Source organism: Athene cunicularia (assembly GCF_003259725.1).
Source record: "Athene cunicularia isolate RWA chromosome 2 unlocalized genomic scaffold, athCun1 chr2_part2, whole genome shotgun sequence".
Taxonomy (NCBI): Eukaryota; Metazoa; Chordata; class Aves; order Strigiformes; family Strigidae; genus Athene; species Athene cunicularia.
The window spans coordinates 7,161,047-7,185,176 of record NW_020799096.1 but is presented as its reverse complement, the minus strand read 5'-3'; the positions used below and the strand labels follow the sequence as shown (position 1 = coordinate 7,185,176).

Here is a 24,130-nt window from a genome sequence, read left to right as displayed (position 1 = left end):
TTTTTTTTTTTTTTTTTTTTTTTTTTTTTTTTGGTTCAGAAGCAGCTCAGTGTCGATACTGAGTAGTTTAGCAGTGTAAATTCTGTAGATTATCACAGTTTAGGAAGAACATGAAAGTAGCAAAAAATGTTTTCTTACAGAGTTATTTGTTCCTTTACAGGCAGTTGAAGATGCATATGTACCATTTGTCAAGTTTGATGGTGTTGAGGTGTTTTGCTTTTTTTCTTTAGGTGCGAAATATTTGTTTTCTTCCTTTGGAATAGGATAACTTCTCCAGGGAACTGTGATCATGCTATTTCAATGAGGATATTTGTACCTTAGAGTGTATTTAGGAAACCGTAATTGAACGGCCTGACCACAGCCTGTCCCAGGAGAAGACGCTGCAGTAAAATGGGAGCTTATAGGAAAATAAGCCCCCAGGAACTGTGATGTAGAGCAGGGCAGCTTGCTTGAACAGCACTCACAGTCTCACAAGGACTGTTCAGAGTGGGAGCAAAGGCAGTGTCCTTGCTAACTCCTCCCAGCTCTGACAAGCTGGATTTCTACAGAGGGATGAGTGTGGTGTAGTTAGTCCACTGTATGAATCATGTCAGCAGACTAAATGCTTTGTGGCAAATCAAAAATGAAGTGGCCATGAGAAAAGCAATCTGGAAACTAAAAAGTAAAATACTCATTTGACTCCTGCCTGGGTTTGTCAGCTGCAGGAATCCTTGTTTCTTGAACACGTCTTGTACAGTGAATGGAGACCTGCGTGTTGTAGTACCTAAGCAAGATACTGCTTGGTATCGCTCTCATGAAGACACGTATTCTGTGACCTTCTTCTGGCCTTTGTCTGGTGCAGACATTCACAGAATAACTTTCTTGCCTCAAGAAGCAGACGCTTCAGGATCAAAAGGGCTTGCTGCATAGAGAAAATGCTCTCTCCTTTGCTGAAGTACAGCTGAGGTGATTGAACTTAATTCTATGATTAATTTTCAGTTCCCTTTTAATGGAAATTCTGTTTAATCTTCAATTTAAAAACCCCCTTCTTTTACCTAGCTCAAAGAGAAGGGGGGATACAATGAAGGTTTTGTAAATAAAAGATGGGACTTCAAGCAATTTTCTTGAGGTTTTTTTGGCAAATAAATCTCTTGGGAGATGTATCTATAGTCACATAGTTCTAAATAAAAATGTTAACCACTCTTTTTGAGACTTGACTAACTGTTCCCCACTAGCGTGCTGTTCACAAACAGTGCAGCATTCTAACTCACGGTTGACACTTTTCTTCCTCTTAAGATTGATCTGGTGCTTGCAAGACCGTCTGTGCAAACTGTTTCTGATTAATCTTGATCTCGGAGATGTCTGAGAAGCCTGGATATGAGATGTGTACAGAGCTTAAATGGTGAACGTATTTACACATCTTTAAAAAAGAAAGTGTTACTGAAATTGGTCTAGAATGCACATTCCACAACTCCAGTTTCTGTACAAGGTGCCTAAACTGATCTCCTGTGTACTTGAGATCTGAGGAGGTGGCGAGTGGCCTTACATTTCGATGTTTCAAGGAGTTGTCTGTTGAGATAGACCTGTATTTCATGTTTCCTTGATCAGTGTCTGTGCATTGTTTCAGCTTGCCACAGAAACTGCTTCAGATGAATAGGTAGAGCACTTGATAGAGAAGAATGTGTGATACTTCATAAAAAAAACCCAAAAAGATATTTAAACTACCTGAAGCCTAACTTGCTCACTGTTTAACAGCGACTGGTTTAATTGTTCCTGGCTGTTGAAAGAAACCTGGCTTTCAGAATCCTCTAGAAAGGCCTTATGAAAAATGGTTGGTGAGAGTCTATAAATGATGACAAAGCTGTTGAGGGCACCAGTTACCTGAAGGGATACCGAATGTTAGGTGTAATCTGTAATTTTTAACGTACCACAAAGTGAGTGATCCAAACTTGAATTCTTAGATTTGAATGATAAATTGTAAGCTATTGATCCAGCATAGCATCAAACGGATCTGTACCTGTTACTAGGAACTTCTGTACTTAACTTTTTTAGAGTTGCCAAGGAAATGCTACATCTAGTGCCAAGTAAAGAGAACTTCTGGCTCATGCTCCGTGCAATTAAACAGTGGGCAAAACGTGAGTAAGGTGACTGCTCATAATCTTTAAGATTCTCAGAGGCACCTCACACTGAAAAAGTAAGACTGTTTGAAGTACTTCAGCTTTGGATAGCCATTTCAGTGACAGTTTTCAAACAAAAGCCTGGTTTTTAGTTTAGATTCAAGGTCTGTCCATGGAGTAGAGTGAGTGTGTTTTTTTATGGGGGTAGAATGGGGAGAAGAGGGGAGTGCCTACAACACAAGGTGCTTTATTGCTTATCAGGAACCTGACGTCAGGTGATACAAAAGCCAAAGTATAAAAGCTTGATCCATAAGGAATAAGAAAGTACTGTTTGCACGTGTGGCTAGAGCAAGTACTAGAAGCATGGTGGAATTTTTTTTCTTAAGGGAAGTTGGAGGGAAGCGGGAGCTGTAGCAGTGTAGGCAAATTTCAGAGTAGCGGTATTTTGGGAAGTGGTGTGGCAAGGATTCTTTTTCTCATCACTGTTAAGGACCAACAGTTTTGGCCTCATTGCACTGCAATAACAACTGACTTTGAGGCTGAAGTGTACTGAGTTTTCTATAGATTGTGAAGTTGGTGCTGCAGATCTGAAGGAATATCCTTGGGTATGGAAAGACTGCAGGCTAACGGCAGTGTATCCGCTCTAGGACATGGCATTTACTCCAACCTGCTGGGATTTCTTGGTGGGGTTTGCTGGACAATGCTGGTAGCAAGAACATGTCTGCTCTATCCAAATGCTTTGGCTTCTGCTCTTGTGAACAAGTTCTTGGTTTGCTTTTTTTTTTTTCATTATTTTTTTTTCAAAATGTTTAGAGCTATTGTTTATTTTAATTTTCAGAAAGAAGTAACAGTTCTAGAGGTAGTTCTTCATATAAGATTTGCGTTGACAACATTCACTCCTACCCTGAATTACATGGCAGAGTTTTAGATGGACAGTTGCTGGCTTTTCTAACGTAGGGAATGGCCAAATCCTGTATTGCTGAAACAACCAAAAGACAGCAATCTTAATTTACCACTATAGGACCCTAGTGTCACCGAAATCTGGGATAAAAATAACTAAAGCAGGTGCAGACATTAAGGTGTGTTTTATCTCTATAAAAGCCTTCTGTTTTTGGGGGCCCCATACAAAAGGAAAATTCTTTTGGGCCTCATACAATGGTTTAGCTATTAGGTTGTAATTCATAATCCAAAGACGACACCACCCGGTCATTCCCTAGAATGCTCTGAGCTCATGAATGTTTTTTCAGCTCAGGTATATTGCAAATAGTTTCTTTACGATCTTTTCCTAATTGTCGCTGTCCTTTTGAAATCTCAAAGCCCAGATAAATCACAGTCTGGCAGGCTATTTGGTCTTTCTTCCGAGATACTTTGTACCCATTCAGTCCCAGAAAATTCAAAAGGTTTATTGTGACCTGTATGCAGGTAAATCTTTCTTCTGTAGCAATTAGTATGTCATCCACATACTGTAAAAGTAAATGTCCAGGCCTTGGTTGGTTCTGCTTCCAAATTTCAAGTTCTTTTGCCAACTGGTTTCCGAAAATTGTCGGGCTGTTCTTAAATCCTTGGGGTAGTCTTGTCCATGTCAGCTGCATCCTTCGTCCTGTCTGTGGATTTTCCCATTCAAAAGCAAACAATTTTCTGCTTTCCTTCTCCAAAGGTATACAAAAGAAAGCATCTTTTAAATCAAGCACTGTAAACCACTGATAATTTTCTTTTAATGCTGTCAACAATGTATAGGGATTTGCCACTACAGGATATATGTCCTTGACTATTTGATTCACCGCTCTCAAGTCTTGCGCTAACCTATATTCACCCAAGGGTTTTCTGACTGGTAAAATAAGAGTGTTATATTCAGATTCACATTCCTCTAAAATTTTGTACTTCAGAAATTTATCAATTAGTTTCTTCAATTCCTGTCTAACTTCTGGTTTAATTGGATATTGTTTATTTTTTACTGTCCCTGCACCATCCTTCATATCTATTTTCACAGGCTCTGCCAATTTTGATTTGCCAGGAATGTCTGTTTCCCATATTGTAGGAATCACTGCAGAATCCACCTCTGGTGGAATTTCTGGTTCCTTTACCTTTTCTTGTATCATCAGGATTTCTCCTGTTTTCGACTCAGGTATTTTCAAGAAAAGTTCCCCTTCCTCAAAAACAATTTGTACATTTAGTTTAGATAACAAATCTCTTCCTAATAAGGGTATCGGACATTCTGGTACATACAAAAATTCATGTGTAATTATTTTGTTTCCAAATTTTAAATCCAGAAGTTGCAGGAATGGCCTATTTTCCTCATTCCCTGTTGCTCCTATTATGTTTGCTGGTTTTGTTCCATTTTTTCCTTTACAAGTATTCAATACTGAAAATGTCGCTCCTGTATCTACCAAAAATTTAACTTCCTTTTCTCCCAGCTTAATTACAACCAGAGGCTTGGGTTCCCCTCCAGTCCCCTTCAGTCATCTAAACCCATCAATTTGGCTATTTCCTGCTGAGCATTTCTACTTCTAGGACAATCCTTCTTCCAATGTCCTTCTTGTTTACAATAGGTACACTGATTCACTCCTAAGGGGGTATTAAAATTCTGATTTCCATAGTTCATAAATCCTCCCCTTCTAGCAATTCCTCGTCCTCTTCCTCTGCCTCTTTCTCTGCCTGCTGTCCTTGTCATTACAACCAACAATCTATTTTCTCTGGTCTTCCTTTCCTCTTTTTCCCTGTTATTATATACTTTCCATGCTGCTTCTAGCATTTTATTTAGACTCCTTGAGTCCTCTCCTTCGAGTTTCTGGAGTTTCTTTCTTATATCTGGTGCTGATTGTCCCATAAAAATCAAAGTCAATTGTATCTGAGCCGCCTCTGTTTCCACTCTCAAATCAGTGTATTTTCTGGCAGCTTCCTTCTGTCTCTCCAGAAATGCTGAGGGAGATTCATTCTTATCTTGTCCCACCTCATATAACTTAGACCAATTCAACAATTTAGGCATGGCATGTCTAACTCCATATAAAATCCCTTTCTGATATTGATTCAATCTTTCTCTGTGTTCCACATTATTTGGATCCCATTGCGAATCCCCAGATGGAAAATTCTGCTCCATTGTTCCACTGGTTGTTCCACTTAATACAGCCATTTCTGCCTGGGCTTTGCCAGCTTTTAGTACCATCTGCTTTTCTGTATCATCCAACAAATTATCTAGAATTACCTGTAAATCACTCCAATCTGGATTCTGTGTTCTGATTATAGTGTCTACTACTCTGCCTACTCTTTCAGGATCCTCTCTATACACTCCTGCTGCCTGCTTCCAAGCCATCAAATCCGTCACTGAAAAAGGCACTTTCACATACACAGGCCCATCATTGCCAGCTCCTTGCCTCAGGGGAGCTATTGTTTGTACCTGCTGCCGAGTTCTTCGAGAAACAGGGGTATGAATTACGACCTCAGATGGCCCTTCCTCCACATCCTCTATTCCACTACTCTCAGGTTCCTCTACCTGCTCTCTATGTTCCTGCCTCTGATGCCGTTCTCTCTGTGGAGGGATATAGCTAGTTCAGGCCCTTCATCCTTTTCAGCAGAAGCAATTCTTTTCTTTAAACAATCTTTTCCAAGCTCACATGTTGAACAACACTTTTTCACCGTTCTACCGTCCGTAGTCATAGCCTTCACTAAATTGTCTCTACTGATTAACTTACATTCCTTCTGCCAATCCTTCCTTTGCCTTAAATAAAAGAATAAATCAACATATGGCCCCTCACTCCATTTTCCTTCCCTTCTGCAAAACAGCATTAACTGAAAAATGGTATTATAATTTAATGTCCCATTCATGGGCCATTTTTCCTGATCAACCAGAATATACAAAGGCCACCAATGATTACAGTATTCAATAGTCTGACTCTTCCGCAAATCATCCTGCAAATCTCCCCAATGTGCTAACAAACATCCTAATGGAGAGGTTTTCGGAACTTTGTCATTTGCAGCAAGATTACCCATACTTTTAAATAAATGAGTCAGCTTAGATGCCATGGTTCAGTTATTTTGTTAACACAATATACAATTAATCACTCGCTCAAGTCTATCGCTTCGTCCTTCTCTGGCTGCACCCCTCGCGGGATAACAGAACCGCACATCTGAACTCTGCACTCGCTTCGTGCTCAATTGCACGTCTCACACTTACAGACACACTCACACCTTTTTACAATTACTATTACAAACAAAGATATATAACACAATACAACACCGTTCTTAATTACTATACAACATGCAATTGACGAAACAACCACTACCACAACTAAGTGCATAAAAACTTCTAGCTTTCTGTTAGAGGCACTACCTTTGAGAACTCTATAGCATATAGGTTCTCTTGTTTCCAAATCCAAATGTCCAACCCTGCAATAGCTTTCACTTATGTCTTATGGGAAGATGCCTAGGCTTCCAATACACGAGGATCCTCTAGCCCAACCCTGCGCAGCTTTCGCCGCGTCTGACAGGCAGGTTTGTACAGTGGGACTCTAACCCACTTTTCCAAAATGAATGCAAAACCGATCCAAAACGAATGTGGGACTCTAACCCACTTTTCCAAAACGAATGCAAAACTGATCCAAAACCAATACAAAGGAGAAGTGTCTTACCAAAATCCAGGGGACGTCGCGAAGAGCCTTACGGATTGGGGATCGATGGGTATCCCCGAGAAATCCTCGGTGCTGGCTGGAACCGATCAGGTCCCCGACTCCTCTGGTCTCTCTCAGCGAGGTCCCATCTGGGTCGCCAGAAACTGTCACCGAAATCCGGGATAAAAATAACTTATCAACACCAGTTTGATGCAGATAAGCAGACACTCCTTTATTGACGGCCGGACGTGCAGGGGAGTGCTCTCACCAACAACACGTGCCAGGCACTGGGATCATACATCTTATATAGAACTTATACATATTCATTAAGTCTTCATACATAAGCACACAACTTCCAAGAAATCATTAATATATTCTCTTCGAACTTCTGATTCTGCGCAGTAAAGGTTAGAAATGTCTAGAAATGGGTCTGGGGTGTCATGTGAGTAGGTGGTCCATGAGTCGGTGGTCGTGATCTCCCCCTGCCAGAATTACCTTTTGCTTAAGGACACAGTTTTCTTGGCAGGTACCTGCAAGCTGTTACGGTGACTTCCCTCAGTTCCCATTAATCCTGGACCTTGACAACTACTTGCATTCTTCTAGTCCTATGTATGTATTATAAATCAACTTAAAATCATCTTGTGTTTTGGTTACCAGTGTTTTAACTGTTTCTACTAGATAATTATGGCCAATCCCTTCGGCCTTGGTACGGGGCTGTACAGGGAACACTTAGAGTAGCAGCTGGTTGCTAGGTTCGAAATACAATAAATGTTAAATGATTTTTACTACAATATCTCTTATCTCTATACTTATATTAAAATCATAACACAATCAAACACAATTTAGTCGATAATAAAATCAGTAACACTAGGGCGTGTAAACATTGACTTCAGAAGCCTTTAAACTTTTTTCCAACCTAAGTTGATGCTAAGCACCATTGTTTTAACATCCCAGGTGAACCCCTCAGACCGATCCCATGTAATGTGGATCCTTGCCCCAGGCTCTCCACAGCAGAACTCTACACACAAGGGATCTGCATCAACACGAGCGGTAATGGTAGAAGAGTTTAAACATGGTAAAGTCCTTCCCATACTTGTTAACTGTTTACAAAGTACAATTCTTGCTATATGAAACCACATTATCTGAACTGGTACCTAAGCGCAATTCACAAGTGAAACAATCCTGTCAGCATGTCACCTTTTCCCACCAAAATACTTGATCAGCAATGGTCGGTGTTTCAAAAAACAAAAAAGTGAAGAGGGAACACGTATCTTGTAAGGCAATGCCTGCAGATTGGAAGAGATCTCCAGGCCCATCAAAAGATTACTGAGCTCCATAGTAAGCCATAAGGGGTTGGCTGGTTGCTTCCCCCTTTCTTTATTTCCCTTGGAAGGCTGTTGCAGAACCCAAATCTTCTAAGCATTAAAGAGTTTTCTTCCAGTTTGCAGCTTAAAGTTACTCAGGGCCAGGCAGCACACATTTTTTCTGGTGCTCACACCCTTCTAGCTTAGTAACTCTTCTCCCTAAGTGTTATTTCCGTCTTCTGCATTTACAGGAGTCACCCCACTCTTCTCCCACTTGCTTTCCTGGCCTGAGCCAATCCCGCACTCCTGACATCAGCCCGCACGTCCGTCTGCCACGTCCCAGTGATCCCCGCAGCTCTCCTCGCCAGTTCTCCCAGGGACAGTTCATCTTTCTGGGATGTGAAGGACCAGCAGGGCCACCACGTCAGAGAAGCTGCGCTCTTGTCAGGGGCTTTAACTCTCCTCTACAGTTCGTGAAAACACTGTGCCTGACACAGGGCAGTGCAGCTGTCTTATGCCCCCATCCCACTGTTGGCTCCCAGATGCTCTCTTGTGCTTCCCTTGAGCTCCCTGCAGTTTGTCTTCTCCCTCCTCAGTTTTGACCAGCCAAAGAACATCCAAATTTAGACTCTCAAATTCTTCCCACTCTTCTAAATATCTTCTTGGGGGTCTCAGCCTTCTGTCCTTCACATCAGTAGCTTATCGTAACAGGGGAAGGATAGCACTGTTTTTCCCCAAGCAAGCAAATACTTCAACTGTTTGTTTAAATAGAAAAATGAAGAGGAAGGGGAAAAAAAATAACAGCTAATTGGAAAGTGAAAGTTTAATTTGATGCTGAAACTTCTGGACTACTTCTGCTGCAGTTGTAGCAGAGGGCTGGCACTTAAACGTCTGATCAGGATAAAAGCAAAAATCTTTCCGCTAAGGTTTCAAATGACAAAATAATCTCATCTAAGGGAAGACAAACGTATATATGTAAACACTGCTGTATGTTTACAGTGCCTTCTCAGTACAATGTTTCTCTTATGGCACCAAGAACTTACTGGTATAAAAAGTTAAGAATTCAAAGTCTTATTTTGAAGCAATGTCCAGTTAAATCAGCAGTCGTGAGAAAAGAGTCAAGAATTTGACTTGCAGAATGGGAGATGGTTTGTGACTTTCACCACAGCTTTTACTATGAATGAAGTTTACAGCCCTCTCCCTATTTGGGAATGCCCTACTTTGTTAGGATCGGTCTGGTTAGGAACTCAGCAGGCTGCCTTGTTCATCATTGCGATTTTTCAATTTGAGGGACGACAGACGGAAGGCCAGCAGGTACCAGATTCAGCTGTCCTTTGCCTGGGTGCAGAATGAAACTTCTTTCTGAAAACAAAAGTTGTGTCTCTATCAGGATATTGGCTATTATAGGAAGTGTCTTTTTTCCACCTTTTGCTTCAGCAAAAAGCTTTTTGGCCCAGAAGGTTTTTCTCCTGATGCAGAAATGTGCAAGTACTGTGAATCTTGCACACTTGTAGAGGAAAGCTGTTGCCCACTGAGCTCTGTAGCTGTGAGGGTAGATGCTGCGCTGGTCACGTTCCCCTGCACAGGCTGGTTGCCTTTGCCTTGTGCGCTCACACATCCCAGGTGAGCCGTGTCATGAGACAAACAGGCTCAATAGCAGCATCCCGGCTGGGTGAGCAGGGACACCAGCAGCAGGTCTGCTGGCCAGAAGCTGTCAGACCCCGGTGGTGACACCCGACTGGCCTCCGCCAGTGGTGACGCCCGGGGCAGGTATCCCCACCCAATGGAAACAGGGCTTCTTGGCTGCTCAGGGATAGCAGCTGCTGATCGCCTTTATTCTGGGGATGTCGCGGTAGTTGGGGTGCTGGGGTTGTACAGTGCTGGCGTAACGGTTTTCCAGGGTTATCGCACACTAGTTTTAGGGAGAGCTAGTGTTAGTGGGTGCTAGGGTGTCCTGGTTCAGCTTGGATAGGGTTAAGTTTCCCCAGCAGAGAGAGAGGGGGAAGGGATCTCCAGCCGGGTTATTCATACCATGCTGACCTCAGGTCCATGCGGCAGCTCGGGAACTTTTTCCTTTGTGGCTCTGGTCGGAGAAAAGCTATATCCTTGCAGTATTTCTCTGTATATCTTTTGTCTTGTTTACTGTCATTACTGTTCATTGTTGTTATCATTGCTGCTGTTCTTGTTCAGATCGCTTATTACACTGTTGTATTAAATTTCTTCTTCTTTTCACCTGGGGTTTGTGCCCTACTTGTGTCCGAGGGTGGGGGTTTGACAATGGCAACGTTGTCTCTGGTCCCGGCAGGGCCTAAACCAACACATAGGTTATGGGTTGTAGGCTTATAGAGAGCTAGGGTTATGGGGTATTAGGGTTATGGGATGCCAGAGTGTAGGTGGGATAGCATTAAATTGTGTTATTTTTAGGGACAAAATCTAGGCTTTTTGGTCCTGGATTCCTCAGGTGTTTGGGGGTCTCTTGCCTTAGCTTATGTTCTGGGTGGTTTTTGGAAAGTCCTATTGTAGATTATGTTCTTTTTAGGGTTTGGATAGGGGCCTCTGGTTTGTGCATGGTGTGTCTTCTAGTTGGATTTTGGTGTTTTTTTTTTTTTTTTTTCTTCAGGTGGTTTATTTTGCATTTTCTGTCTTGTAACCACCATTTCTGGTCTAATACACCTGTCCAGGTTGGCCAGTGTCACGTCTGCTGTGGTCCAACTCCTTTGTGGTGAGCATTGGACTGTTTTAGATAGGTTCATGCAGAATGACTGCCAGATGATGACTGGTTGCTTCTGGGCTGTGGGAGGACTTCTGGCCCACAGGTAATGACTGTTGGAGAGCTGAGTGTACTTCTGAATTTGTGTAACTTCCAAATAGATGGTCATTTCTCCTGCCTTGGGGAAGAGCCATGGGAAGACAGCAGCCACACAGGAGGACATGGATCCTGAGTTGAGTGTTGTGGGACTTGAGACATGGCTGAAAAAATGGTAGAGGTTTGTTTGTGTCTTCTGTATGCTTTGGGTTTGAATGTCTGCTTGTGGCAGTGACTTCAGACTGTCCTTAGCTCCTGTCTCAAAGCACAACCGTGTGCTTAGGGCGAGGTTCATCACCCATGATAGTGGATGTGAATCCATCTTTCAAATAGACTGCTTGATCATTTTGAATTGGGGGACAAACTTCTGCCCAGATCTGTTCAGTCATCCTTGGTTTTACCTATTCATGTAACTGGTGAGGAGCTCATAGGAAGAGCAGGAGAAGGATCGGTGCTGCCGTTTCCATGTTGGTCACTTGTGCTGCAGTTATCAGGGTTATCTTCCATCTGCGGTTTCTTTGCAAGAATCTCTTTTGTCTGTTTTGTAAGGGTAGTGGACTTAATGGGAGACTTTTTGTTCCTCACTAGTGTCTCAGGGATTTACCTGTTGGTTTTTGTTTGATTTTTTATTTGTCCTACTTAATTTAAAAAGTTTTTTTGTAGCTCTTTAAGGATGGAAGCCCAAAGAAAGTCTTTAGGATTTCTACCCAGGAGCATCCAGAAAGGTCTGTCCCGGTACACTGCTGTCAGCCTTCAGTCTAGTGAAATGTCTGGTGGTGGTGGTGAATGTTTAACAGTGCTGTAAGTCAAACACATTGTAAATAGACAAGCTTTGCCCTTGTTCCTGCCATGCCTGGGGCATGATTCTCAGCAGGTTGTAAACAGTGTGTTCTGCTGTGCTTTACCCATTTAAAACAGTGTATCACCAGAAATAGTGCCTACACAGAGCAAGAACCACCCTTGGGGAGCTTCAAAGCGACGGGTAAATGTAAGTGGGCTAAAAAAATAGTCCTGTGGTATCAGGTGTCACCTGCCACCTGGCTGAGGGCACCCTCGACGCCACTATCCATTCCATCGATATGAAACTGCATTGGTCCCAATGTGGACCCTGGAGAGACACCACTCCTTGCTGGTTTCCACTTGGGCATTGTTCTGCTGATTAAGGATACCAATTCAACTCAGACACCAGAGTGAAAAGAGCAGGCGTATTTTACTAGTGATGACCAATGTAACACTGTAATACAGAAATCGTGAAGTAAGAAAAAGCAGAAGAGTGCACTTAAAGCAGCAAACAGGAAAAAACAGGGTAATGCATGAAATCATTACTACATGAGTGAGGGAATGGAGATTAAGAAAAATACATCCCCACTTGCATGTGTAATCATCACCCAGCCCCGCAGTGGCTGGGCAGCCCCGGTCGCAGCGAGGGTTTGCAGAGCCTGTCCCAGCAAGGGGGAAATCCTACGCGGTGCCTCCACCTGTAGGTGAGGCGTCCAAAGTTGCTGCAAACGGGCCCGGCCTTATATACCAGAGATCGACAGGCCAGAACAGCTGGCACCTTTGTTTTGAGCAGAAAATTTCTGGTTTCCTTCTCCTGTTGGATTCCACCCAAAGCCTGGCCAGGGCTCGGGAGGGCAAACCAAGGGAGTTTCTAACAAGGCCAAATTCCTGGGTTCTCAGCCTTCAAGAAGGCTGAGAAAGGAAAATAGGAAATATTCTCCCCTCACTACCAACTATATTTTGTCTAAGCTGCGTCTCTCCCTAGCGAGTTTACATACTTTGTTATCGACTACACAGTAATTTAGCAGCTTTGGCTTGGGGCCTGTTGTTCAGGCTGCAGTACTTCCATGCTTTATCACTTTTTACATCAGCAGAAGTGCGTTGTTATACCTTAGGACAACACCTACTAGCACAAGGGCTTTCAGTTATACAATGTACAGGATTCATCTATAGGGCAACTCTGGCTTGGGCTGGTAGTCCAAACCTTAGCACTTCACACTGAGACATTTGGGGTGGCACTGTGACATGCAATGGCACTGTGAAATTGGCATGGAACTGTGAAATGGGGGTGGCACTATGACATGGGGGTGGCACTGTGACATGGGGGTGGCACTGTGACATGGGGACGGCACTGTGACATAGGGGGGTGGCACTGTGACATGTGACACGGGGACGGCGCTGCGACATGGGGTGGCTCTGTGACATGGGGGCGGCACTGTGACATGGTTGTGGCACCGTGACATGGGGGTGGCACTGTGACATGGGGGCGTTACTGTGACATGGGGGTGGCACTGTGATATGGGGCGGCAATGTGACATGAGGACAGCAGTCTGACATAGGGGCTACAGATTGACATGGGGTTGGCACTGTGACATGAGGACAGAACTGTGACATAGGGGCTGCACTGTGACTTGGGGACAGCACTGTGACATGGGGAGCAATGGAACATAGGGACGTCACTGTGACATGGGGGTGGAACTGTGATATGGGGACAGCCCTGTGACATGGGGGCTGCACTGTTACATGATTTTGGCACTGTGACATGTGGGTGGAACTGTAACATAGGGGCTGCACTGTGACATGGGGACGGCACTGTGAAATGCTGGTGGCACTGTGACTTGCGGATGGCACTGTGACATGGGGGTGGCACTGTGACATGGGGGGGCCCTGTGACATGGGGGTGGCACTGTGAAATGGGGACGGCACTGTGATATGGGGCTAGCACTGTGACATGGGGACAGCACTATGACATGGGGGCTGCACTGTGACATGTTTTTGGCACTGTCACATAGGGACGGCACTGTGACATGGGGTGGCACTGTGACATGGGGGCCTCACAGTGATATGGGACTAGAACTGTGACATGGCGGTGGCATTGTGACATGGGGACAGCACTGTGAAATGTGGGCAGCACTGTGACATGGGGGTAGCACTGTGACATTAGGGTGACACTCTGACGTGGGGGTAGCACTGTGACATTAGGGTGACACTGTGACATGGGGTGGCACTGTGACATGGGGCGGCACAGTAACATGGAGATGGACTGTGACATATCATTGGCATTGTGAAAATAGGGTGGCACTGTAACATGGGGATGCACTGTAACAAGTGGTCCTCACTGTGACATTTGATGGCACTGTGACATGGGGACGGCACTGTGACATGGGGGCAGCACTGTGACATGGGGGCGACATTGTGACATGGGGGCTGCTCTGTGACATGGGGACGGAATTGTGACATGGGGGCAGCACTGTGACATGGGGACAACGCAGTGACACAGGGGTAGCACTGATATGGGGATGGCACAGTGACATGGGGACAGCACTGTGATATGGGGGTGGTACTGTGACATGGTGGTGGCACTGTGACATGGGGAAGGCACTGTGACATGGCAGCAACACTGTGACATGGGAATGGCACTGTGAAATGTGGGCAGCACTGTGACATGGGGACGGCACTGTGACATGGGGATGGCACTGTATCATGGGGGCTGCTCTGTGACATGGGGACGGAATTGTGACATGGTGGCGGCACTGTGACATGGGGACAACACAGTGACATGGAGGTAGTGTCACCGAAGAGCCGGGATAGAAACTTATCGACACCAATTTGATGCAGATAAGCAGACACTTCTTTATTGACGGCCGGGTGCGTGGGTGAGTGCTTTCACCAACAACGCACACGAGTCACAAGGATTATACAGTTTATATGTTATTCACCCATACATATTCATTAAGTATTCATGCATAAACACAACAATTCCTGGAAATCATTATCATACTTCCCTCCTACTTCCGATTCTGCACACTAAAGCTTAGAAATCTGTAGAAATGAGTCTGGGGTGTAATTTGGGTCGGTGGCCCATGAGTCGGTGGTCACGATCTCCCCCTGCCGGAATTACCCATTACCTAGTTTCACTGTTCCCTGGCAGAGATCTGTAAACTGTTACAGTTCATCCTCCCCAGTTCTCATTAATCTCAAGTTGTGGTACATCTGAGACGTTATCCAATGTATTCTAGGTAATAAATTACTTCTGTGTCTAGACATCTCTAACAACTTCAGAGTTATTTTCAATTTTAAATCTAAATCTCTAAGCAGTTTCTAGGTGTACCTAGTAAACGATTACTGACCAATTCTTCAGCCTTGGTGCAGGGCTATACAGAGGAATTCATAGTAGCATTGGTTTCTGGTTAGATGTGCAAAATTCAAGATATATGTAAACATGTAACCCTACTAAAATATTTCTGTATTCACACTGGAATAAAATATTATTAATTCTGATTGGTGGCTAAACAGTGACAGTAGCAGTGATATGGGGATGGCACTCTGACATGTGGGCGGCACTGTGACATTGTGGGGCACTGTGACAGTAGGGTGGCACTGTGAACAGGGGGTGGCACTGTGATATGTGTGTTGCACTGTGACATGGGGACGCTCTGTGACATGAGGATGGAATTTTGACATGGTGGCAGCGCTATGATATGTGGGCGGCACTGTGACAGTGGGGTAGCACTGTGACAAGGGGAGGCACTGTGACATGGGGACAGCACGGTGACATAGGGGTGGAACTATGATATGGGGATGGCACTGTGACATGTGGGTGGCACTGTGAAATGGGGGTGGCACTGTGAAATGGGGGTAGCACTGTGGCATGGGGAGGCACTGTGACATGGGGGTGGCACTGTGACATGGGGACAACACTGTGACATGGCTTTAGCACTGATATGGGGATGGGACTCTGATATGGGGGTGGCACTGTGACATGAGGGTGGCACTGTGACATGGGGGCAGCACTGTGACATGGCGATGGCACAGTGACATGGGTGTAGAACTGTGACATGGGGGCAGCACTGTGTCATGGGGGTGGCATTGTGACATTGTTGTTGCAGTGTGACATGGAGGCCCTACTGTGACATGGGAATGGCACTGTGACATGGGCGTAGCACTCACCTGAGGACAGCACTGTGACATGTGGGCGGCACTGTAAGATGGTGGTGGCATTGTGATATGGGGCTGGCACTGTGACATGGGGGTGGCACTGTGACATGGAGACTGCACAGTGACATGGGGATGGCCCTGTCAAATGGGGGTGGCACTGTGACATGGGGACGGCACTATGGCATGGGGACAGCACAGTGACATGGGGGTGGCACAATGACATGTGGGTGGAACTGTGACATGGGCCTGGCACTGTGACATGGGGACGGCACTGCGACATGGGGATGGCACTGTGACATGGGGATGGCTCTGTGAGATGGCGACCGCACTGTGACATTAGGGTGGCAGTGTGACATGGGGATGCGCTGTGACAAGTGGGCCCCACTATGACATTGTGGTGTCACTGTGACAGGGGGAGGGCACCGTGACATGGGGGTGGCACAATGACATGTGGGTGGCACTGTGACATGGGGACGACACTGTGACATAGTTGTTGCACTGTGACATGGGGGTGGCACTGTGACATGGGGAAGGCACAGTAACATGGGGAGGGACTGTGACATATCATTGGCATTGTGACATTAGGGTGGCAGTGTGACATGGGGATGAACTGTAACCAGTGGACCTCACTGTGACATTGGACAGCACTGTGACATGGGGGTGGCATTGTGACACGGGGACGGCACTGTTACAAGAGGGTGGCACTGTGAAATGGGGACGGCACTGTGACATGGGGACTGAATTGTGACTTAGAGGCGGCACTGTGATATGGGAGAGACACTGTGACCTGGGGGCTGCTCTGTGACACGGGGACGGAATTGTGACATGGTGGCGGCACTGTGACATGGGGACAACACAGTGACATGGGGGAAGCACTGATACGGGAATGGCACTGTGACATGGCAGTGGAATTGTGTCATTGGTGGGGCACTGTGACATGGCAGCCGCACTGTGACATGGGGACGGCACAGTCACATGGGGGTGGCACTGAGACATTGGACGGCACTGTGACATGGGGATGGCACTGTGACACGGGGAGGCACTGTGACATGGGGACAGCACTGTGACATGAGTGTGGCACAGTGACATGGGGACTGCATAGTGACATGTGTGCAGCACTGTGACATGGGAGAGAAAATGTGACATGTGGGCTGCTCTGTGACATGGGGACGGAATTGTGACATGGTGGCGGCACTGTGACATGGGGACAATGCAGTGACATGGGGGAAGTACTGATATGGGGATGGCACGGTGACGTGGGGACACGACTGTGACATGTGGGCGGCAATGTGACATGGGGTCAGCACTGTGACATGGGGATGGCACTGTGATGTGGTGGGGGCACTGTGACAATAGCGTGGCACTGTGGCATGGGGGTGATATGGGGACGGCACTGTGACATGGGGCAGGCACTGTGACATGGGGTGGCACTGTGACATGGGCACGATCTGTGACATGGGGACGCACTGTGACATGGGGACATGACTGTGACATGTGGGCGGCAATGTGACATGGGGTCAGCACTGTGACATGGGGAGGCACTGTGACATGGGGATGGCACTGTGATGTGGTGGGGGCACTGTGACAATAGCGTGGCACTGTGACATGGGGGTGACATGGGGACAGCACTGTGACATGGGGCAGGCACTGTGACATGGTGTGGGCACTGTGACATGGGGTGGCACTGTGACATGGGCACGCTCTGTGACATGGGGACGCACTGTGACATGGGGGCTGCTCTGTGACATGGGGATTTAATTGTGACATGGTGGCGGCACTATGACATGTGGGCAGCACTGTGACAGGGGCTAGCACTGTGACAAGAGGAGGCACAGTGACATGGGGACGGCACTGTGACATGGGGACGGAATTGTGACATGGTGGCGGCACCGTGACATGGTGACATCACTGTGACATGGGGGTGGTACTGTGATATGGTGGTGGAACTGTGACATGGTGTGGTCACTGTGTCATGGGGTGGCACTGTGATATGTGTGTTGCACTGTGACATGGTGTGGTCACTGTGTCATGGGGTGGCACTGTGATATGTGTGTTGCACTGTGACATGGGGACGCTCTGTGACATGAGGATGGAATTTTGACATGGTGGCGGCACTATGATATGTGGGCGGCACTGTGACAGTGGGGTAGCACTGTGACAAGGGGAGGCACTGTCACATGGGAACAACGATATGACATGGGGGTAGCACTTATATGGGAATGGCACTGTGACATGGGGACAGCACTATGACATGGGGATGGCACTGTGATATTAGGGTGTCACTGTCACATGGGGGTGGCACTGTGAAATGGTGGTGGCACTGTGACATGGGACTTGAAATGTGACATGGTGGTGGCATTGTGACATGGGGACAGCACTATGACATGAGGGTGGCATTGTGACATGGGGAAGGTACTGTGACATGGTGGTGGCATTGTGACATGGGGAGGCACTGTGACATGGGAGTGGCACTGTGACATGAGGGTGGCACTGTGACATGGGGGTGGTACTGTGACATTGCGGTTGCATTGTGACTTGTGGGCGGCACCATGACATGTGGGTGCCACTGTGACATGGTTATTACACTGTGACATGGGGGTGGCACTGTGACATGGGGATGGCACTGTGATATGGGGATGATATTGGGACATGGGGTGGCACTGTGACATGAGGTTGGCACAGTGACATGGGGACACGACTGTGACATGGTGGGGCCACTGTGACATGGGGACGGCACAGTTACATGGGGACACGACTGTGACATGGTGGTGGCATTGTGACATGGGGCTGGCACTGTGACATGGGGGTGGCACTGTGAAATGGGGATGGTACTATGACTTGGGGGAGTCACTGTGACATGGCGGTGGCACTGTGACATGTGGGTGGGACAGTGACATGGGGGTGGCACTGTGACATGGGGGGTGGCACTGTGACATTTTGGTGGCATTGTGACATATGGGCGGCACTGTGACATGGCGGTGGCACTGTGACATGCTGGTGGCACTGTGACATGGGGATGGCACTGTGACATGGGGGTGGCACTGTGACATGGGGACGGCACTGTGACATGGGGACGGCACTGCGACATGGGGATGGCACTGTGACATGGGGGTGGCACTGTGAAATAGGGACGGCATTGTGACATGGGGACGGCACTGTGACATCATGGTAGCACTGTGACATGCTGGTGGCACTGTGACATGGGGATGGCTCTGTTACATGGGGGTGGCATAGTTACCTCTGGGCTGCACAGTGTTGTGGGGGTGGCACTGTTACATGGGTCTGCACTGTGACATGGAGGTGGAACTGTCATGGGGATGGCACTGTGACATGAATGAGGCACTGTGAGATGGGCATGGCACTGTGACATGGGGACGGCAGTGTGACATGGTGATGGCACTGTGACATGTGTGCAGCACTGTGACATGGGGTGGCACTGTGACATGGCAGCCATACTGTGACATGGGGACGGCACTGTGACATGTGGGCAGCACTGTGACATTGGTAGGGACTCTTACATGGCGGTGGCATTGTGACATTGGGGTGGCAGTGTGACATGGGGGTGGCACAGTGACATGGGGACGGCCCTGTGATATGGGGTGGCACATTGACATGGGTAGGCACTGTGACATGGGGACGGTGACTTGTGGAGAAATCACTCCATAACTTTTGGGGTTATAAAGTGGGTATGTTTATTCAGTGCTGGACGCATGGGGGATTGCTCCTCCACAAGCATGCGCATCGTTTGCAGCTCCCGTCCGGCTTATATGTTAAAGTAGTGCATATTCATAGAACGCCTATACATATACATAGTCTACCCCCGCCTCCCCTCGCTTCTCATGGTAATCAGGTCTCTTCCCCTTGCGCCTGCGCGATGAGCTCTTCAAGTTCCGGGCAGGGGTCGCAAATTCCTGGGCAGGGGTTGTACAGATGAAGTACCTCTTCTTCCTCGCTGATGAACTTTTCACCCCGTCGCTCTGCGCAGCCTCAGTTGTTCCCTGGCTTCTGACCAGACTGCCTGGCCAGATTGTGCCGGTGTTTGGGTATTCTGTTGCTGATACACACAACTTCAAGGACCAGAGGAGGTTTCTCTTTGAGCTAGGAAATAGTGCCTAGCAATGTTATCAGCACCTGGTATGTCTTTGTGACCAGCCCCATATCCTCCTTTTGTTTTTGCGCAAGTTCCCCAGTCTTAAACCATCAATTTTTGTTTAGATTCCCTGTCTCATTCCCCCCTTTTCTTTCTACTTAGTAAATTGGTTTACTACTTATCTATCTACTTAATCTATTTCCCTGGCCCCATAATATGTTAGTACTATCCTACATAGTTAGTTTATTGCTTAAAGCTTGCATTGTCATATAAAGCGTCATGCATAGCTTGCAAGCATTTTTTAAGTCTCCAGATCCATACATATATAGCTACAGTAATGATCAACAAGATTGCTACAGATATTAATAAAGCAACCACTGGGTGAAGGGCTGTGTTTAAGATTCCAGTAGTTGTAGGCGACCATCCGAGGAGCGTATCCCACCAATTATGTTTCCCTTCCTGCTCAACCATCTTTAAGACCTTTTTTATCCTTTCCCCATCATGAAAGGTTGTGAGTAAAGTTTCTTGCCCCTTCTCTTTGACTTCTTCCAGTATCCGGTTAAGTCTGGGTATTTTAATAGGCTTTCTATATGACTGACATTTAACCCTATGGGGACAGGAAGTACCACTCCCATAAGGCTGCTTTTCAAGAAGCTCTCTGCAAGCTGTTCTCCAACAGTTCCCCCTTTTTCTTTTTGTGCAGGCTGCACAAGCATAAATTTACTAATATTTCTCATTATACAACTATATGCTATTTTAATAATTACTACAATCAATAATACTATTCCTAATCACCGCAATAAACTGTTAAAGGTACCCTATTAAGTACAAAGCATCCCATACTACCCACATTCAAGGGATATGACTAAATACTACAAAATATACAGTGAGGAAAGTACGGAATAGCACAATTAATAGAAGTACTAACATTCAGATCCGCAATTTCTAGGGAACCCTGGATACAGCGAGAGTTTAGAGTGCCCTTCCTCACAAACTGGAAACCCTATGTGATGCGTCCATCCGTAGCTGAGGCATCCAAGTTGCTGCAACCAGGTCCAGCCCTTAAATCAACAGGCCAAAATAACTGGCAACTTTCTTTGAGTGGAAACATCTGATTTCATCCTCCTGTTGGGTTCCACCTGGAGCCTGGCCAGCACTGAAGGGGTAAACCAAGGGAGTTTCTAATAAGGTTAAACACTTGAGCTCTTAATTCTTAATATTACTAAACAAAGAAAGCTGAATACACACATTCTTACAGCATCTTATCCTTATTAATAACTATATTTTATCTAAAGTACATCTTGCATAAGTGACTAGTAAGCTTATAGATATCATTAAGAAGTTACAATTGCTGTTAGCATTTTCTCTTAAAAGAATTGGCAACCGTAGTGTAGTTTGTTCTGTTGCAGTAGCAAACATTACTCAGACATTCTGCTTGAACGATCAGTTGAAGAGATCACAAACTGTCAGCACAGGGGCACCCACAGCACCCACAGCTGGATCCTGAGTGCTGGCTGCCTCTCATGCCTCAGGTGTGGTTGCACACACCTTGCCGGTGACCACTGGAGATGAGACCTGTGGAGACACAAGCATAACCTCTTCCCCAGGTTACCCCTTTCTAGGTTTTTGTTAACACTTGAGCTTTGCTTTGGACTTCTGTTGATCTGGTATCTGTGATGAAAAATGACACAATATTGGTGGCACCTGTGAGACAGGGGAAATGTTTAAAATGTTCGTGACATATAATGCCTTATTTAGCCTTTTGTGAGGTGTAGATTGATATCTTGCATCTTGCCCCTTTGTTGTTGTTGTTGTTGTTGTTGTTGTTGTTATTGTTGTTGTTGTAATAGACGCTTTACCTTGCTAGATGTATGCTTCACAGTGGCCTGAATGGGGAATGGAGGTCAGATGCTTGACTCCCCACGGTATGACAGGATGCAAACAGTGCTCCAGAAAAGGTACTAACAGACACATGTACATATTTTAATATTTGAAATGCAGCTAAGTGAGTGACAACAGATTGCTATAATTCTGAGGAGATGAGTCCCCAAGAGTCGAAACCACTTCCCTGTTGAAGAGATGGAGTCTTTCTGGTATTCAGGGCAAGTTGCAGTGATGTCTTTAGCCTGATGCCTTGATAAAGAAACCTGGTTTTGTATTGCTCTGGCATTCTGGTGGAAAAAATGCATGCGTTTTACAGCAGAGCGAATGGTTGACCTAGAGCCAAGATCTCTCCCCCCTTTTGTTTTTGCAAAAGCACTTTCAAGGTTTAGCGTGTTCTTTCTACGATGGTTTGTCCTGTGGGGGAATACAGTATACTTGCGATGCTTGTCTGTTTGAGATGGTGTTGGCTATGCGGTGAAGATCTTGTTTTGCTTTCTCTGTAAGTACTTTGGGTGATGTCAATGAAGGATCTTTTTATAAAACTTCAAACAAGCTATGCAGATCATCCTGAGTTAGGCCCACGACGGCTGTATCTAATTTATGGATCCTAACAGTGTCTGTAAATATTTTAAAGTCTTAATAACAGTTTTAAGTTATTACAGGTGAACACACACAGGTGATTCGGTTTACAAGGTTAGTGTCAGGGTGGGTTTCAGGGTGGGTTGTGCTACAGTGGTGATTAAGACAAATTTGTTCTGAGTTCCCCATTGAGTCATACAGTTATGACCCCAAAATGCAATAGGGGTTTTCCAATGTAAATGGATGAATATTTGCTACCCAATTTTCTAGGCCTCTCACATGAATGAGATCCTTGCTTTAAATTGCTACAGCATGTCACCAACCCTGAAAAGCATCTGAAGTACCAGAGCTAACAGCCAATCTGCTCACAGATATTATGGTCACATCTGCACCAGTATCTAAAATGCCTGTCAGCTCAACAGATTTTTTTGCTTTAACGAGAGTGCGTTTTACCAGATGTTAACCTTGTGTCACGTTTAAGTCCAAAAATATTTAAGGAGTACCTGCTGAACCAAATCCTGAGTAATTGCTGCTTCTTGGCATAACATTAAAGGGAGCCGCAGTAAAAATAACAAGCTGAATAATTTTTTGATCCTTTTGTTACTGAACACAGGGGTAGAGACCATAATTTTGATTTTTCTCTTCATAATCAGCATCCACAAACCCTGGTAAAACAAACAACCCCTGTAAGGTTGCAGATGATTTTTTTAACAATATTTCCATTAGGCAGATGGTTCAGAGGTGCACTCTAAATTCAAAACAACAATCAAGAGAGAATTACTGCCTCCCGTTAGAGGAGATATTTTACCTGTAACAGAACACTGAGCCCAAACAATCGGCAGCACCAATAACCCAGCAGACGGGCACTAGGACCCTGTAGTTCCTCGCTGGCCGCTCCACTGGCCGGAGAACTCCGCAGCTGCAGCGGGCCGCGTCTCACACACACAAACACAATCACACAACTACACAAAGGAGCTCCTGACACTTATTACTCACAGCATAAAATGACAAATATTACCAATACGAAGACTCTATTAAGAACCTATAAAGCCTGTGCTGCATAACCCTGCCGCTTCTGGCGGGGGGTGGTGGTGGTGGTGCCGGGAGCGCAGTGCCGGGCTCAGCCGCAGGCGGCCACTTCACGGCAGGGGGGCTCGGGGAGGCCCCGGGCTGCCGCCGCCAGCTCCGAATGTTGAGCATAGAGATCCACACCTCGGTTTTCCAGGTAGAGTGCTGTGCCGGCGTGAATGCTGTTTTTTTTTTTTTCGTAAAAGTGTTAGCCAATTTTTATGGGGCCAGTCGATATCCCTGAGCCATCGCCTCCAGTACAGCTGTTGTCATCTGAGATTTTGCAGCCCGTCCTTATTAATGCTTTTCTCTAAATCTTTAATATAAGAAAAATGCCATTCTTCCCAACGTGGCTGATGACTCGGCTCATAACTTACAGGAGTAAGAATTTTCCTTGCCATGTCCATATTCCCTTGCGCCAAGGTTTTTTCGCCTCACTTTTACGTTTTTTTTTTTTGCCTCACTTTTATCTACGGATCATCCCCAATTAAGGGAGGACACAGACCAGACAGTCCAGATTCATTTTCAGGATTTACAGCATCAGGGTCTAAAGGATTATCACACCATTCTGCTTCTTCAAACAATAAATTTGGCTCTTTAAAGTGTCCCTTAGCCTTGCCCAGACCAATCAGCGTGGCTAAGTCTTTTATCGGACTTACTCCCCGCTTTTCTAAAAAGCAAACAGTTTAAGGACTACCTCTCGTTCAAATATTCCTGCCCAGGCAAAAATTCCTTAAATTCCTTAAAATGCTGGACCGCGT

The 24,130-nt window shown here is 45.9% G+C and overlaps 1 long non-coding RNA gene across 1 annotated transcript; it reads left to right on the top strand.

The window, feature by feature from the left end:
- Positions 1-1,326: 1,326 nt before the first annotated feature.
- On the top strand, positions 1,327-2,858 carry LOC113477593. Its single transcript, XR_003397932.1, has 3 exons — positions 1,327-1,381; positions 2,032-2,114; positions 2,744-2,858. It is a non-coding gene; the product is annotated as an uncharacterized LOC113477593 (long non-coding RNA).
- Positions 2,859-24,130: the final 21,272 nt, after the last annotated feature.